Genomic DNA, 17,663 nt, shown 5'->3' on the forward strand with positions numbered 1-17,663 from the left:
CTCAAACAATAGGATAAAGGAAGGGAAGGATACTGTGGAGCCCTACATCAAGGACACCCTACATCAAGGACACAGGACAAAAATCCCGGAATTAACGGAGCCCCCATAGCAACTGTTGCCATGGGCTCTCCTAATCTATACCGGACAGCCTTCTCCCCGACTCCATATTAGGCAAAATAATCACCATGCAGTAACCTTGAAGCATCCTGACCAATCACCTAATGCCATCCTGCCAGCAGGAATTTTCTTTGTCTTGAGACTATAAAAGTTGGCTACTAGCCCACAAAGGGGGTCGGCTCTCCGTGGTCTATCAGGAAGTGGGCCCGCTGGATTCGCAGCGCCCCTCACTAACTCTGCTCTTTGCTCTCAATAAACTCACTCTTTTCTAAAATACTTCGTGTCCAGAAATTCTTCTTCCAACCCGCGCTCAGACCACGACATTTTGGTGGCCCGTACGGGGAATATCTCCGGGGGGATCTCCTCCCCCGACCTCCTCTCCTCATTTCTTGGGACCCTCTGTGAACAGGCAAGCTGCCGGGGAAGCAACAGAGGACTCTGGCCACACACACACATACCCTGGTGTGTTCCGAAGGCTCCATGGCTCTCTTTGCCCCAGTAACTGCCGCCCAGAACGGGTGAGGGTCCCTCTGTCTTCCTCCTGGCCGCAGACTGGGCCGATTGGTATCGTGCGGGCACGGGTCAGGCATTTAAAAGCCATCAGGGCGCCTGCCGCTTGAAGACTCCCGTGAAGGATAAGGGGGTCACGGAACGAACCAGGCTGTTAGAGCGTCTGCCCCCAGCAAGGCAACTTCCGAGCACCGTGAGGCACACACTGGTTCATGCAGAACGCTGAGCCCCCTCCCTTGGCCGCCGCCTTCCCGGCAGGACTACGAGGCCGATTCCTCAGCCTGTCTTTGTTGCTTTCACCTTTTTCTCCGTCCGGATTGACTTACAGGAGCCTAAGTGTTGCCTCTGAGCCATCCCAGGAGTGCCTTTCACGTTTCAGGGCATCGCCAAGCGGTGAGTCACCCGGTAGTTCCCGGGAATCTCTTTTCTTGCTTCCCCTGCCCGAGTCGCATGGTGCCTCAGTCGCACGGTCGGTGCCTCAGTCGCACGCTCAGGGTCACCTCTCACGGTCAGACGCGATTGTTGGGACGGTCGGCCCATTTTGTGCCTTAGTCGCAATGAGAGATCACTGGGACAAAGGGGACGCCTCTCTGTCAGCCGGTGACTCTCAGTGCGCCCTTTCTACGGCGTACAGGCAAAGAATGGGTTCTGGATCGTCTCGGGAGCCTCCCTCGGACTCACCCCTCGGCTGTATCCTCAGGAACTGGGAAAATTTGACCCTGAAAATCTCAAAAAGAAGAGGCTCATTTCCTTTTGTAACACGGCTTGGCCCCAGTATAAACTGAGGAACCGAGAACAATGGCCTCTTAGGCACACTAAATTGTAACACGATCCTCCAACTTGATCTCTTTTGCCGGAAACAAGGAAAGGACTCAGAGGTTCCTTAAGTCCAGACCTTTATGGCCCTTAGTCAGAATCCGGAGCTGAGGGACTCATGCCGCATGTGTCTTTCTGTTGCCACCTTATCCTCCAAACCTGCTCTGTCTCCCTCTCTATCAGATCTCCTAGGCGACCCTCTACTCGACCTTTCCTGTCCTCCACCCCATGAACCCCCTGCTTCAGCCCGCGACCCCACCTCAACCCACAGCTCCCCAACAGGTACCCCCTTATCAGGGCAAAGGCCCCCCTCCCCTCCCCACACAAGATCGAGGACTGCCCAACGCCAGGAAGTAGCAAATGGAAACATGGGCACTATTAGAGTCCATGTTCCCTTCCCCATGTCTGATGTTTCCCAAATTCAAAACAAGTTAGGTTCCTTCAGTCAGGATGGCCACAATATTCTTTAGACTCCAGAGAAAATTGGTTAAGATAAAAAATTTTTTGAAATTGCAAAACTGGTTCTTTTTGCATATGCAATTAGAGAGAGCTAGCTTGTTGAAATATCTTTTTCAGAATTCTGACCGTGAGAGAACAAAAATATGCCTAGGAGAAGGCTTGAAGTTAACTCTTAACCATGTCCTTGAGCTACAAACACAGCCCCCTTTGCCTGAGACTTCAGCCTTGGATTAATTAGTAGAACTTCAAGCCAAGGGGAAAAAAAAGGCAAAGAGACATTTTAAATCTCAAGTGGAAACTATGAGGTCTCTGACGGCCTGGATACATGTTTATGTCTCTGTGTCTTTGTCTTTGGATAATACTGCTGAGTTTAATTTGTAAATGAGCTCTATTTAATGGGCTTAACAGAAAAGTAAGCACTTACAAATCAAACAGTTCTAAATACAAGGAAAATTAAGCTAAATAAGTTTCAGATTCACGTGAACTGGGAAATATTCAATATTAAATTAATACCTATGTTAATGTTTACATTTCTTGATCTAATTAATATAGACATGTCTTTCGAGCCATCAGCATTAAGTATAATACTTTTATTGTGCCTAGGTTTCATATAAACTAAAAAAGATCTTTTTATGTTTGTCAAATTTGTCCACAATAAAAATAACTCAATGTGAAGAAACTTCTAAGAAAAGAAAATACAAATGAGATAAGAGCTTTGGGTGAACTTTTTAGGAATAATTATGTTTTAGGAATGTCTACTTAAGAATAATCTCTCCAGATATTCGACAACTTAAAACATTCAGAGTTGTGCTAAATTAAGTGAGAGGATGGCAGTTTATTAAATAACTAGTCCATTTCCAAATAAAATAAGATACTGAAACATCAATTACTGAACATTGGCTTCCTTTTACAGAGAAACAAAAGGTTTGGAACTATTAAAAAAATGTGTTTGGTGCCACACTGCGATATTTTCTATAAGAAAGCACTTTCTTCAAAAATTATTTGGATGTATGTTTACCAATCTACAGAGTGCTGATATAAAGGACAGTTCATGGTTGCTTAAGTAGGAAAGTAGGATGCATGTTTTTAGTAAAAAAGGTATGAGGAATGGAATTGCATTTTATTAAGGAAAAAGGAAGTAGGACTGACCTACATGTGGCTGTTTCTGAATGGGAAAATGAAGTGATGGATACAGAAAGTGATAAAAAAGGTTTGTGGAAAATGGACCCCGAGAAAAGAGTTTTATACATGGTACAGGTTTTCTTAAGATGTTGAACTGCCTTTGCAAAAATACTACCTCTTCAAGATTTATAGAAAGGAATTTCTAAGATTGAATTATAATTAATTAGGTAAATAAATTTTGTTATTAACAGTAAGCTGGTTCCAGACGGGAATTTGGTTTTGTCTCTCTGGTAAAAGAACAAACTTTTCTTGGAATGCTGCTTTGGATAACAGACTGTGTGAATTACCTTGCATTTAAGTGATTTATATTTGCTTTTAAAATCCTTTTGTTACTTTGGTTGAGTAAATAAGTAGTATTTCACAATGATCTATGAAGATTGTGGCGCATGTAGATAAGTTCATTCTGCTTTTACAAAAATTAACCCCTCATTGCCAGACTTTTGCCATCCTGATGTCCTTAAAACATGACAACAGTCTACTCCTAAATCAGGGAATTAAAAATGGGTAAACAATAGCTGTAAATCTAAGAGTCGGGGCTACGGGAAATCCAAGACGGCCACTTGGCTTTTTCTGGCTCCCTGACAAAGCTCATTTTTTGTATGTGATGGGATAAGGCTTCCCTGGCTACAGGGTTAATGCCCTCACAATGAAAAAAAAAAAAATTACGTTTCACTGAATATTAAATTCTGGTTTTGTTATTTAAGGTCTGTGTTACCAAGACTCACTTCCCAGATAGTTCCTTGCTGTTATGTTATGTCGCTAAAAAGTTGAATTCAATTATTAAAGGATACTCTTTTCTAAAGCTAATCTCAGTAATCTATTTTCAGATGAAGATCAGATACCCACGACCTACAATGGGGATTATGCATACTGGAAAAGACATAATTTAAAGGACTGTCTCCAACCTGGATGGATGGGAATCCATTTTGGGCTGGCTAAATGACTCTCTTTGTAACTATGCCCTCAATTTTAATCAGACTAGCCTGGAGTGGGGTCCCTGGTCAAAGGAAGGTGAATATGATGTACATGAAGATAATTTCACTTTGCGTTGGGGAAATTCGAGGAAAAATGCTGCGACTAAGAAATATGTTAATGAGGACCACATCCCCATAAACAGCTCGGCCCTGGGAACTAAATATGTGGGAATTGGTGTGACCACCGGACACTTACTTAGTTTAACCTCCGACAAGACTCTCCTCCAAAATACAACATAATTCAACTAATATTCAGAAATTTGTTATGCCAATTCCCCCGTCACACCCATCATCAGTCAGAGCCCGGATTCTCCCCTTTACGTGTAGATGATTACTTCCTCGAAGCTCGGCCTTCCTAATATAATCCTAGGTCATGGGACCCCAGTCTATTTCCAGAGGAAAACTCCCAAAAGGTCAGGGCCTGGATCTGGGGACCCACACGGGGGTATCCTTGAGGGGCACCGGATTTTCATCTCTATGCGGGGTAACGGGGTCTATCTGGATCTTCCCACAGTTTGGAGGGGCTCCTGCACAATTATTGCTGTGGCCCCAGAGGCTACCATTAAGACTACAAAGGATTTAGCTTCCTCAGGAGGCATTCCCAACCTTAGGTCCTTCCTCGAGGAGGCCTTAAGACCTGTCCAGGAGAGACAAAAACGAACTGCTGATTGGCGGGGACATGCTTACGATAACCCAGTTCTTGATGGGCCCCGAAATAATACACAGTGTCTTTAGAGGCTCTTTTGGTTTGCAGGCATACCCCTTAGAGAAGAGCGTTCTCCATCTCACCATCATGGTCCAGGAACCTTGGAAGGCAGCGGTAGCAGCCACCGAGGAACAGCAGTCAGCCCTAGGCTCTCTGGCCGAGGGGGTTTTACAAAATAGGAGGGCCCTTAATGTTATAACAGCTGAGGCGGGGTGTGTCTGTGCCCTACTAAATGAGACATGCTGCTTCTATATTAATACCTCCGCCCACATTGAAGAAGACGTTCAGATTCTAAAGAAAAACATCAAATTAATAGAAGATTTAAAAGAGAGAGCAGGACGGGGCCCCAGCTGGCTTTCCAGCCTCCTCGCCTCTCTGGGGATCCAGATACGGACGTGGCTATCACCCTTGTTGGGACCATTAATCCTGATAGCCTTTGTTGTGTTGCTTGGCTCCTGCATTATTAACACATTATCTAAGTTCGTCTCCCGGCAAGTTCAAAAGATTCAATTCCAGATGGTGCTACAACAAGGATACCAGCCAGTTGGCACAGGGACTACGTTGGAACAAGCTGCCTTACCATTCCACGGGCTCTCATCTCCCTCTGTAAATACACCCTGACAGAGAGCGGGCATAGGGACCCAGGGCTCCACGATGCCCCGTCCAGCAGGAAGAAGCTAGGAACGGTCATCACCCCTTTCCGCAGTGACCTGGGTCCCTATGACCCGAGATGGGGATAGGCAGATAGTCATGAGCAGGGTGTTAAGTGGACAAAGATTTGGCCCATAAATAAAAAGAGGGGGGAATGTGGAGCCCTACATCAAGGACACCCTACATCAAGGACACAGGACAAAAATCCCGGAATTAACGGAGCCCCCATAGCAACTGTTGCCATGGGCTCTCCTGACCTAAACCGGACAGCCCCCCGACTCCATATTAGGCAAAATAATCACCATGCAGTAACCTTGAAGCATCCTGACCAATCACCTAATGCCATCCTGCCAGCAGGAATTTTCTTTGTCTTGAGGCTATAAAAATTGGCTACTAGCCCACAAAGGGGGTCAGCTCTCCCTGGTCTATCAGGAAGTGGGCCTGCTGCATTCACCTCTCGTTAGTGTGCCCCTCACTAACTCTGCTCTTTGTACTCAATAAACTCACTTTTTTCTAAAATACTTCGTGTCCGGAAATTCTTCTTCCAACCTGCGCTTGGACCACGACAGATACTAAAAGAAATATTCTATTGGTTTGTTTCCTATAGAGTTTGTAGCAAATACGAATTCCATCATGAAGTTCAGCATACAAAAGCAATCAGTGTAGTACACCACATTAAAAGAATGAAAGAAAAGAACCACATGAGCCTGTCAGAGATGCAAAAACAGCATTTGACAAAATGCAGCACACTTCCGTGACACAGTTATACCAACTTATTTCCAAATTATAATTTTCCTGATTAAAAGGATTCATTGTTGATGTCATACTGTTGCAACATAAGAATAATGTAGCTACTGATAAAAAGGAATAGACACTTGAAAACATGTACCAATCATTAAATCACACCAATGAAGTGTGGTCTATCTGTTACTTACAGTTCCAGTTCAGAGTAGTGTTCTGACTGCTGGACAGATGTGAGGCTAATTGTACACTCAATTGTTGTTTTTTATTTATGAAGGTGGAATTCACATAACATAAAATCATTTCTAAGTGAACAATTCTGTGACATCTAGGACATTCACAATGTTGTGCAAGCACTACTTCTATGAAGTTCCAAAACCTTTCCATCACTCCAGAAACAAAACCCCATGTCCATTAAACAATCTCATCCCATTTCATCCTCCCACCAGCACCTGGCAACCACTAATCTGCATTCTGTTTCTATAAAGAAAATTATTCTAGATAAGTAATAAAAATAGAATTAAGAATACCTTTTGTGTCTGGTTTCTTTCACTTAGCATAATGTTTTAGAGGTTCACCCACTTTATAGCATGTATCAGAATTTCATTTATTTTCTGTGACTGATTAATGCTCCACTTATACCACATATATATGCCATAATTTGTTGATCCATTTGTCCGTTGAAAGGCATTTGAACTGTTTCTACCTTCTGGCTATTGAGAATAATGCTGCTATGAATATGTGTTTATATGTATATGTTTGAGGACCTGTTTTTAATTCTTTGGGGTATATACCTAGGAGTGGAATTGCTGGGTCATATGGTAATTCCATGTTTACCTTTTTCAGGAACACCCAAACTCTTTTCCACAGTGGCCAAACCATTTTACATCCTCAGTGGCAATGTATGAGGGTTCCAATCTGGCCAACACGTGCTTCTTTTATTCTTTTATTATAGCTGTTCTGGTGGATGTGAATTGGTACCTCATATGGTTCTGAGTAGCATTTCCCTAATGAGTAAGATGCTGAGCATCTTTTCATGTGCATATTTAGGCATTTTTATATCTTCTTTGGAAAGTTGTCTATTCAAGTCCTTTACACATTTTTAGTAGAGTTTTTGTTGTTAATTGCAAGTTTTTTGTATATTCTGTATACTATATAAATACTGTATATGTATATATTTTTTTCTGCCATTCTGTAGTTGTGTTTTCATGTTCTTGATGACAAAGGTATTTATATAAAAGCAAAAACCTCACAAGGACAAAACACCAAGATGAAGACAAAAGGAGCAAAATTTGAAAGGTGAAAACTAGATGAATGATTTAGTAAATACAAAAATTTGCATCAGGAGCCTGTAGAAGCAGTCAAACAACTTGGAGAACCATGAAATGTTCAGGGATTTGATAACATTTATTACATTGGAAGTAGAAGTAAACGTGGAACTAAAAATAGAAGATTGTTTGAGAACCTGTTTTAAAAGTAGTTACACCCTCTCCTCCAACCAACACACACACAAACACACACACACACACACACACACACACACACACACACACACACGCCCCTTGTTTGGTCTAAATGAACACTTGGAGAACCATTCTCTGGGAAGGGAAAATGAGGATTCTTAGGACTCAAGGACCCTTGAAGACTAGAGTATCATATCGAAAACACAGAAATTAAGTTTAAAAATGTCTTATTCCCCTACACTACATCCAGATCTACTTTTCAAGTGAGATAGGAAAAGAATGTTCTTTTGTTAACCTTACAGTCCAAGAGAAAAGATGTTACGACAGAGACTTCTGAGGTTATCCAGTGAAAGTATCCAGAAAAATTACTCCATGGTGAGGTGTCAAATTAGCAAGCTTCAACTATGTGAACAGAGCTTCCAATCAGATTTGTAATGACTTATTTTTGATCACAAGCAGACATTTAGGAATGACAAGACATCTGAGGAAAGCATTGATTATGACAAAAAGAGACCAAGACAAAAAAGAAGCTTAAGTGAAAGAAAGACAATCTGCAGAGCTGAAGGAAGAAAGGAGAGAAAGAAATTATTCATAAGGTCTTCAAAGAAACAGAGAAAGTATTGCATCTGGTGATATGATCAGTCTCCCCTTTTTTTTAATGTTCCGTGAATCCACTCTAGATTTTTGCTTTGTGGTTACCAGGAGGCTTACATAAAACACCTCATAGATAAGACAGTCCATTTTATGCTGATAGCAACATATCTTTGTTCACCCATAAAGGCTCCACCCTTTTACTCCTTTCCTTTTATATTTTGATGTCACAATTTATTTTTTATTTAACAAATTATAGTAGCTATACCTATTTTAAATACTTTTTTCCTTTAACCCTTATACTATAGTTAAGTGGTTGACACACCATTTTAATACAGAGTTACATTTTCTAAGTCTCTTTATTTTTGAGATTTAGAGTCTCAAAAGGTGAAAAATAGATGAATGAGTGTTGTGTACTTTCACATGCTTTTTGTTACTGAGTAGCATTTTTTTTTTTTTTTTTTTTTTTTTGTGGTACGCGGGCTTCTCACTGCTGTGGCCTCTTCTGTTGCAGAGCACAGGCTCCGGACGCGCAGGCTCAGCAGCCATGGATCATGGGCCCAGCCTCTCCGCGGCATGTGGGATCTTCCCGGACCGGGGCACGAACCTGCGTCCCCTGCATCGGCAGGCGGACTCCCAACCACTGCGCCACCAGGGAAGCCCACTGAGCAGCATCTTTTTATTTAAGCTTGAACTACTTGTAGCACTTCTTGCAAGGCCAGCCTAATGGTGATGAACTTTCTCAGCTTTTATTTGTCTGGGAAAGCCTTTATTTCTTCTTCATATCTGAAGGACAAATTTGCTGAATACATTGACTGGCAATTTTTATATTTCAACCCTTTGAATATGTCATTCCACTCTCTCCTGGTCTGTAGTTTCCGCTGAGAAATCTGCTTACAGCCTGACTGGGGTTTCTTTGTAAGTTGCTTACTTTTTTCTGCATTAATGATTCTTTATCATTGATTTTTGACAGTTTCATACAATAAGTCTTAGAGAAGGGCTTTTTGCATTGATATAATAGGGTGTTTTATTAGCTTCATGGACTTGTATGTCTAATTCCTATTTCAAATTTGGGGAGTTTTCAGCTCTTCTTTCTTTAAATAAACTATTTGCCCCCTTCTCCCTTTTTTTTCCTTCTGGTACACCAGTTATTTTTATATCTGCCTTTCTGACTGGATCCAACAGCTCTCATAGGGTTTCTTCACTTTTTAAAAAATCTAAGTTCTCTACCCTCTTCTAACTGAATTATTTCTATATTTCTATTCTTCCAGTTACTTATTCCGTCTTCCATGTCATCTGCCCTGTTACCTATGCTCTCTATTACATTCTTCATGTCATTTATTGAATTCTTCAGCTTGAGAATTTCCATTTGGTCCTCTTTCATAATTTTAATTTTTAGTAAATAACTCCTTCTCTTCATTAATTTTATTCCTAAGTTCAATAAGTTGTTTTTCTAAATTTTCTTGCAACTCATTGAATTTCTTCTTGACGGCTATTTTCAATTCTTTATCAATTAGATCACAGTATTCCATTGTCTTTGAGTTCAGTTGCTGGAGAATTAAATTTGTTTTTGTAATACCATATTTCCTTGATTTTTCATAGCGTGTGATGATATGAGCTTGTACTTTCTCATTTGATGTAGCCTGACACCTTCCTTAATTAAGAATTTATGTTTACTTTGCTTCTCAAGATTCAACAAACTGGCAATTAGAACTCTATTTATTTATTCCAGGAGGTGGCACTACAGCTCAAGTTTGTGGTTTCTCCTACAGGAGCTGTCTCTTTGGGATGCACTGGGGATTGTGCAAAAGGAGCTGTCATCAGAGTGGGAGAAGGTTTGGGCTAGCACCTCAGGCTCTGCAGATGCTTGAACTTCAATTGGGGCAATTTGTGGGTGTGCCCCCTGCTGAAATCTCAAAGTGGACAGCAGGAAATCTGTTCAGGAATATCAATGCCCATTGATATTCCTGTGTGCCCCCTCCTCTCTCTTCTCCCCGCCACCAGTCACAGAGGCCCCTCATCAGAAACCTGGGTGCTGCTGGAGAGAAACAGGCCCCTGCAGCTGCAACTCACACTACTGGGCAGCACTACTTTCACCGTACTCCTCAGTCAGGAGTGGTCACCTCTGATGCTCCCCCAAACCCACTCCTTGCAGTGGCACTCTGGAGCAGGGACACACTTGGAGGGCTCCTCCACCTCTTCGGCCTCAAATTTCATTTCTAGGGCTTCTCTGGTGGTGCAGTGGTTGAGAGTCCGCCTGCCGATTCAGGGGACACGGGTTCGTGCCCCGGTCCGGGAAGATCCCACATGCCGCGGAGCGGCTGGGCCCGTGAGCCATGGCCGCTGAGCCTGCGCGTCTGGAAGCCTGTGCTCCGCAGCCGGAGAGGCCACAACAGCGAGAGGCCGGCGTACGGTTAAAAAAAAAAAAAAAAAAAATTTCATTTCTATCCCACTCTGATGGTGTGCCAGGTCCCACTGTCCAGGCAACCTGGACCTCCACAAATTCTCTAAATTCTCTGTTGGCTGTGGGTATCTGCCCAGTTTTGCTCTCTATAGGTTTCCTTTTTCCTCTGATCGTGGCAAGTGGGGGTGGGGCAGGCTCACCAGCTCCCTTGGTTCTGCAGCCACCACTGAAGTCCTGTCTTCCCTCTTTCAGATGCATAGATGAGTTGACACTTCCTTGGCCTCCTGGTGTAATGTACAGAGGTACTTAGGTTTGGTTATGGATGTTTACTTAGCTGTAAATCAAAGGGGAGAGAAAAAATGAGTGACTCATTCTGCCATTATGCTGACATCACTATCAATCAGTTTTTATTCACAAAGCTTAGCTGTAAAAAAGAGCTCAGAGAAAGAAATAGAACATTACCATCACCCCTAGAATCCCACTATAATGCTCACTTCTATTCATTATCCTCAGAAGTAAGCATTATTTCACTTCTATCACTATATATTAGTTTTTCTTATGTTGCTACATTTGTAATGTGACGATGATGTATCTATCATTTTGTATCTGGCATCTTTTGCTCAACATTTATTTGTCCATTTATCTATTTATGGACTTTTGGGTAGTTTCCTATGGAAACTAGTGACACTGTAGACATTCTAATTCATGCCTTTTGCTGGATATTTACATGCATTTCTCTTGGGAAAGTACAAAGAAATTAACTTGATGGGTCATAGTGTATGTATCAGTGAGCTGTTACAATAATATCACGAAACAGACACAAAACACAGAAACAATGTTTCGTTTCTAGTTCCTGTGACTGTAGATTGCCTGGAATGGGTTTAATTCAGTCTGTAAACTTGTGGATCAGCCAGGAGAGGTTTGTACCTATGTCTTGTGTCTTTAGAGGTTCAACATTGGAGAATTAGCTGCTAATTAGCTGCTTGAAAACTGTTGGTGGGAATGTAAAATGGGGCAGCCACTACTATGGAAAATAGTATGGAGGTGGCTCAAAAAATTTAAAAAATACTATATGATCTAGCAATCCCACTTCCACGCATTTAGCCAAAAGAATGGAAATCAGGGTGTCCCATGAACATGCACACCCATGTTCTTTGCAGCATTATTCACAATAACTAGAGGCAGAAACAAACTAAACGTCCATCAGTGGATGAATAGATACAGAAAATGTAAAATAAGCACCGGATTTCATTCTTTTGCATGTGGATATCCAGTTTTCAAAACACCATTTGTTGAAGAGGTTTTCCTTTCCTCATTCTGTATTTTTGGCATCCTTATCAAGATCAGGTGATATGTGTGGATTTATTTCTAGGCTATTTCTTCCATTCTATTGCTCTACAAGTCTATCTTTATGTCAGGACCATACTGTTTTAATTACTGTAGCTTTGTAATATGTTTTGAAATCAGGAAATGTGAGGCCTCCAGAATTGTTTTTCTTTTTCAAGAACATTCTTGGCTATTCCTTTGTGGTTGCATACAAATGTTAGGGTTGGGTTTTTTTCTGTTTCTGTAAAAACTGCTATTGAAATTTTTGTAGAGATTGCACTGGATCTGTAGATTGCTTGGGTATTATAGACATTTTAGTAATATTAAGTCTTCCAATCATGAAAACAGGACATCTTTCCATTAGTGTCTTTTAAAAATCTCTACAGCAATGTTTGTAATTTTCAATGTATAAGACTTTCACCTCCCTAGTTAAGTTCATTTCTATGTATTTTATTCTCTTTGCTGTATTAAAAATGAAACTATTTTCTTAATTTCCTTTTTAGATTGTTCTCTATGAATATATAGAAGTTCAGCTGATTTTTGTATATTGATTTCATATTGTGAAACTTTGGTCAATTCATTTATTATTTCTGACAGATTTGTGTGTGTGTGTTTGTGTGTGTGTAATCTGTAGGGTTTTCTATGTATAAGATCATGTCATCTGTGAGCAAAAATAATTTTGCTTCCTTATATCTTATTTGGATGCCTGTTATCTTTTTCTTAACTAGTTGATCTGGCTTAGACTTCTGGTACTATGCTGAATAGCAGGGGCAAGTGTGGGCAACTTTGCCTTGCTCTTGATCTTAGAGGAAGTACTTTCAGTTTTATACCATTGACTATAATGTCATCAGTGAGCTTTTCACCAATGCCTTTATTTTGTTGACATAATTTCCTGAAATTCCTAATTTGCTGTGTCTTTTTATAATGAAATACGTGTTGAAGTTTGTCAGATTATTTTTCTGCATCAGTTCAGTTGATCATTCGATTTTTGTTCTTCATTCTCTTAATGTGGTGTATCATGTTAGCTTATTTCATATATTAAACCATCCTTGCATCCCTGGGATAAATCCCACTTGGTCATGGTTTATAATATTTTTAATGTGCTGTTGAATTTGATTTGCTTGTATTTTGTTGAGGATTTCTGCACCTATATTCAATCAAGAATATTGTCCTGTAGTTTTCTTTTCCTGTGAACAACACAGGTTTGAACTGCACGGGTCCACTTATACACAGATTTTTTTTCAGTAAATACATACAATACTAAACTATGTTGGTTGGTTGGTTGGTTGTATCTGCAGATGTAGAACCACAGAGGTGGAAGGCTGACTATGGGACCTGAGCACATTTGTGCTTTGTTCCTATTCTCTTTCCCTGTTTTGTTCTTATTGCATTTTGCTTTTCACCTTTCCTTTTACTATGTAATATGCTGAGATTTCTAAGTACAGTTATGTTGGGTTCTTTGACTAAAAATCTATTTGCTGAATTTGAAAGTGCTCTGTAGAGTGTGGACTATCTGAACTATAAACAAATAAAGATATACTAGCATAAAATTCACAGAATTGTCACAATGTGTAACTAGTTTGTAGAAATCCTCTTCTGGAAACTCATGTTCCTTGTTAAACCCAAGAGTAAAAGAAAAAAAAAAAAAAGCAGTACTTTTTTAATCTCTTCTCTTAAGAAAGGCTGCCCATCATAATGATCTTAAGATCATGATTCTTGAACCAGACTGCTTAGGCTGAAATCCTGTCTTTCCACTTACTAACTGTGAGACTGGACCATTACTTAGATTCTACGTGTCTTACATTTATCATAAGGAAACTAAGGATAACATATATACCTTTTAGGATGTGTGCAAGAATGGAATGGGTTAACATTTGTAAATTGTTTAGTAAAATGCTATTGAAATATTTGAGAATTAAAATGTTGATAATTATTTGGTGTGTGTGGCATTCTTTAAAAGACAAATTAGGGAAATGTAGTTATTAAGGAAAACATATTTACCCTAAATGCCTTGCACTTCTTTTTGGTTAAAGCTTGCAACAACAAAAAAGTGGCTCAGACTCTCACTGGAATATTAATATATTTGTAATTACTGTAGCATTGCAGCGATGTGCCCTTTTTCATTCTTGACATTAGGTATTTGCTCCTTTATTTTTTCTTTATTAGTCTTATTAGGGGCTTAGAATTTTTGTTTTCAAATATAGGTATATACTTTTCTATTCCACTAATGTCTTCACTTATTTACTTCCTCTTACATTATTTTCTTCCTTTTACATTCTTTGAGCTTAATGTGGTGTTTATTTTTCCAAAATCATGAGGTGGAAGCATAGCCTTTCTTTTAAATGATCTATGCCTTGTAGACTATATAGTTTCCTCTAAGTATGCCATTAGCTGTGTCCCAGACATTTTATGTCATTTTAAACCATTATTCAAGTCAAAAATAGTTTCTAGTCTCCATTTTGTTAGGGTTTTTTTGACCTGTGAGTTATGTAAAAATATGTTTCTTCATTTTCAAACATATGGGGATTTTTCAGTTAATTTTTGTTATTTATTTCTATCTTAATTTGTCTTGGTTAAAAAATATTTTCTGTATGATTTAATCTTATGAAATTTTTGAGACTTGTTTATGAACCTGCACATATATGGTCAATTTTTTTAAATGCTCCAGTGTACTTGAATATAATATGTATCTTGAAATTCTCGAGTTTGATATCCTCGTTCATTCTGTTTTTTTAATTGCAAGATCAAGTTCATTCTGTTTTTTTTTTTTTTTTTTTTTTTTTTTTTGTGGTACGCGGGCCTCTCACTGTTGTGGCCTCTCCCGTTGTGGAGCACAGGCTCCGGACGCGCAGGCTCAGCGGCCATGGCTCACGGGCCTAGCCGCTTAGCGGCATGTGGGATCTTCCCAGACCGGGGCACGAACCCATGTCCCCTGCATCGGCAGGCAGACTCTCAACCACTGCGCCACCAGGGAAGCCCCATTCTGTTTTTTTAATTGCACATATATTCAGTGATTTTTGGCTAGCTTGTTTTATCTCCATCAATTTTGCTTTACACATTTTGAGGTTATGTTTTTGAATGTATAGAAATTTAAAATCGGCATATGTTCCTGGTAACTTGAATGCTTTATGTTATAAAGTATTCCCCTTTTATCACTGTGATGATTAGTTTTATGTCAACTTGCATAGGCTATAGTACCCACTTCTTCAATTAAACACTAATCTAGGTTGCAGCGAAGGTATTTTGTAGGTATGGCTAACATCTATAGTTAGCTTTGAGTAAAGGAGATTAAGCCTAATAACTTGAGTGGGCCTTATCCAATCAGTTGAAAGGTCTTAAGAGCAAAAACATAGGAGAAATTCTGCCTGTGAACTGCAACATGAGATTCTGTCAGAGACTTTCCAGTTTTCTGCCTCTCCCTCTGGATTTCAGACTTCCTAGTGCCCACAATCATATCAAATAAACCCATACCCTGATATGTGTCTATCTATCTATAATCTAGTCATATCTATCTGAAATATCTCCTACTTACTGGTTCTGTTTCTCTGGAGAATCCTGAGTGATACAGTATCTAATGATACTTTGTGCCTTAAAGTCTACACTAAATATTTACACAGCTGTGCTACTTATTTTTATTTGTTTTCTGTGACGTATATTTTTATCATTTTACTTTTCAACCTTTCTGCATCCTTATATTTTGGATTTTTATATTTTAAATAACATATAAAAATGATGTTTTTAAAAGCCCAGTCTGACAATCTTTGTAGTTTTAAATTGGAATGCTTAGTCAAGTTACATATGATGTATTTATTGATATACATGATTTTAAATCTACCATTGAACTATTTTCTTTGTGATAACTCTGTTTAGCATCCATTTTTCTCTTTTTATGTCTTCTCTTGTATTGATTAAGATTTACTTCTTAATCAGTTTTTCCATCTATTGGCTTATTGCTTATAATTGTAACAGCATTTACCAACTGATTACCGTAAAGATTAGAACAAACATCTGTAACTTTTCAAAACCCTTATAAATTAGTTCTCATTTATCATTCCAGAAAATGCAAGAATTTTAATAACATTTATATCTATTCTCATATTCATGCTATTGTTGTAATATATTTAATTCTATCTATCATGTATCTATCTAAATAAATAAATAAAATTTTGCTGGTATTTTTGGCTTCCATATGGATAGGCCAACATCATATTTTTTGTTTTCTCCCTTGGGCCTGATTTCAGCAGTTTTAGCCTCATGAACCATTCATTTTTTTAAATATTTTTATCTTTTATTGAATTATAGTCGGTTTACAATGTTGTACTAATTTCTTCTGTACAGCAAAGTGATCCAGTTATATATATATATATATATATATATATATATATATATACACACACACACATTTTTTATATTCTTTTCCATTACGGTTTATCATAGGATATTGAATATAGTTCTCTGTGCTACACAGTAGAACCTTGTTGTTTATCCATTCTACATATAATAGCTTACATCTGCTAATCCCAACCTCCCACTCCATCCCTCCCCCAATCCACTCTCCCTTGGCAACCACAAGTCTGTTCTCTATGTCTGTGAGTCTGTTTCTGTTTTGTAGATAGGTTCATTTGTGTCATATTTTAGATTCCACATGTAAGTGATATCATATAGTATTTTTCTTTTTCTTTCTGACTTCACTTAGTATGATAATCTCTAGTTGCATCCATGTTGCTGCAAGTGGCATTATTTTGTTCTTTTTTATTGACGAGTAGTATTCCATTATATATGTACCATATCTTCTTTATCCATTCCTCTGTCAATGGACATTTAGGTTGTTTCCATGTCTTGGCTATTGTGAATAGTGCTTCTATGAACATAGGGGTGCATGTATCTTTTTGAATTAGAGTTTTGGTCTGGGTATATGCCCAGAAGTGGGATTACTGAATCATATGGTAATTCTGTTTAGTCTTCTGAGGAACCTGCATACTGGTTTCCACAGTAGCTGTACCAACTTACATTCCCACCAACAGTGTAGGAGGATGAGTAAGTCATTTTAAAGAAGAGTCGCCATTGTGTTCTCTTGGCTGTGTAATTTTAGTTTCAGTTTTCTCTATCTTTACTGTAAAGAGGACCTATTCTTGGAAAACTACATCTTAAAAAAAAAAAAGCCATAATGTAATAAGGAAGAATAGTGTGAAAAACATTCTATAATGTAGTCATTCCAATGTAATGTACTATTGAAATGTATTTTAAGTACTGACAAGCTGGATGACAGCACTGCATTGTCTTTTAATATACTGAACACTAACTCCTTTTTTTCCTTTTGACCGTCATAAGGAACAACATGGCTTCTTCTCTTGCTTCAGCTTCTTGTATGAGATTATAAGATCACATGATGCCTGTAAGTGACCACAGACCTGCAGTAACCCTGAAAATCTTTACCAAATGCAATCTTTTTTTTTTTTTTTTCTGCTGTTCGCGGGCCTCTCACCGCTGCGGCCCCTCCCGGTGCGGGGCACAGGCTCCGGACGCGCAGGCTCAGCGGCCATGGCTCACAGGCCCAGCCGCTCCGCGGCATGTGGGATCTTCTCGGACCGGGGCGCGAACCCATGTCCCCTGCATCGGCAGGCAGACTCTCAACCACTGCGCCACCAGGGAAGCCCCCAAATGCAATCTTAATTGCATTTTGAAAGAACCATTTTCAAGGTGTTTTATCCTTTCTTTCAACT

This window comes from Aethalodelphis obliquidens, unplaced genomic scaffold, assembly GCF_003676395.1.
Source record: "Aethalodelphis obliquidens isolate GAN/ISIS:26980383/991018 unplaced genomic scaffold, ASM367639v1 scaffold25, whole genome shotgun sequence".
NCBI classification, from domain to species: Eukaryota; Metazoa; Chordata; class Mammalia; order Artiodactyla; family Delphinidae; genus Aethalodelphis; species Aethalodelphis obliquidens.